This window comes from Gavialis gangeticus, unplaced genomic scaffold (assembly GCF_001723915.1).
Source record: "Gavialis gangeticus isolate Ggan-Ray unplaced genomic scaffold, GavGan_comp1, whole genome shotgun sequence".
In the NCBI taxonomy this organism is placed as follows: Eukaryota; Metazoa; Chordata; order Crocodylia; family Gavialidae; genus Gavialis; species Gavialis gangeticus.
Window position 1 is genome coordinate 7,498,563 of NW_017728996.1, and position 1,605 is coordinate 7,500,167.

Below are 1,605 nucleotides of genomic sequence, written 5' to 3' on the forward strand. Positions count from 1 at the left end.
GGGAGGAATGTGGGGATATGGGTATTGGGGGGATGTAGGGTTTGAGGACGGCTGCCACATGCCTGCCCGCCCCCTGCAGCACACAGGCCCTGGTGCTGGCAGCAGCAGCCAACCAGGATGTCAGGGCCATGGTCTGCTGTAGGCACAGGCCTGGGGCAGCACGGCACAACCTAACCCGGAGTCTGTACATGGCAAATGGAGCCAGCCCAACCTGGCCTGGCTTGCCAGCATGCACCTTTGGACATGACTGGGATTTCCTGCTGTCAAATTTAGAGTCTGCACTGCATAAGCGCGGGGAACATTTTTTTTGTTCTTAACATGCCTCTTGCAGCATCTCAAACTGCTTTGAGATGCCATAACAGGCATGCCTGTGCTCCCCTTCTGGAAGAACCCACAGTGAAACTGAAGACAATTCCTTGGATGAATAGCCTAATGAAAGAAGAAAACTGCACAAGTCAGACAGCATTTCACTGACTTTTGAAGAAAGCCTGTCATGGTGTGTAGTAAGTGGGCTATGCAGAGAAAACAGCAACACCAACGATCTAATGGACTCTTCTTCAATTCCTGATCTTGATGCTCATTTAGTAAGTGAAAACTCTGATTGATTTGATCACAGTTCTGTTTCAGACCAATTCAGTGTTAAGTTTGAAGTAGAGTCAATTTATTCAGAAGATTATAGCCACAATGAAGGAGAGGAAGTCACAGATGAAGATGATGACGTGCATCAAGTAACTGTATCAGACTGCAGAGAGTAATGCCAATTCATTGGATGAAGATCCTGAAATTTCACTAGCTGATTTCTGAAAGTGCCCTGGGTAAAATGAACCCTCCTCTACCATGGCATTGCCACAGATGCTGGGCTCTTTGTGAGGACTGGCTTCCCAATTAAAAGATCCACTTATCAGAAAAAGAACAAAATAAAAAGTTCCACTCAGCTTGAACCTGAAGAGGGTTTTGATGTTCCAGACTATAAGAAGGTGAAGATGGATGACAGTAAAGAGCTGGATGTTGAAGAAAGTGATGACACTGCAGTACAAGCCTCTGAATCTCAGTAAAGTGAGTACTCTCAGTCACTTCAAGAGGGATGTGGCTAGCACTGAGAGGGTCCAGGGGAGGGCCATTTGCATGGTCAAGGGGCAGGCCCTATGAAGAAAGGCTAAAGGGCCCAAATTTATTCAGCCTCCACATGAGAAGGCTGAGAAGGGATCTGGTGGCCGTTTACAAAACTTACCAGGGGGACCAGTGAGAATTGGGGGAGGCTCTGTTCCCCCAGGCGCCACCCAGGGTTACTAGGAATAATGGCGACAAATTGTTAGAGAAGGTTCAGGCTGGACGTCAGGAGGCATTACTTTACGGTTAGGGCTGCCAGGCTCTGGAATGGGCACCCAAGTGAGGTTGTGCTCTCTCCTACCTTGGGGGTCTTCAAGAGGAGGCTGGATAGATATTTGGCTGGGGTGATATGACCCTGGCACCCATTCCTGCCCAGGGCAGGGGGTCAGACCTGATGACCTGGTTAGGTCCCTTCTGACCCTAAGTACTATGATACTCCCTTGAAACATGATGGAAATATTTTTAAGTCAGAACCATTTTTTTCAGACAGTTGTT

At 48.0% G+C, this 1,605-nt stretch overlaps 1 protein-coding gene and 1 pseudogene across 1 annotated transcript in view; one reads left to right on the top strand and one right to left on the bottom strand.

Moving 5' to 3' along the window:
- PDCD7 (programmed cell death 7) overlaps positions 1 to 1,605 on the bottom strand; it is a 17,288-nt gene that overhangs the window by 3,885 nt on the left and 11,798 nt on the right. The window lies entirely within an intron of this gene.
- On the top strand, positions 18 to 1,095 carry LOC109288299 (annotated as a pseudogene).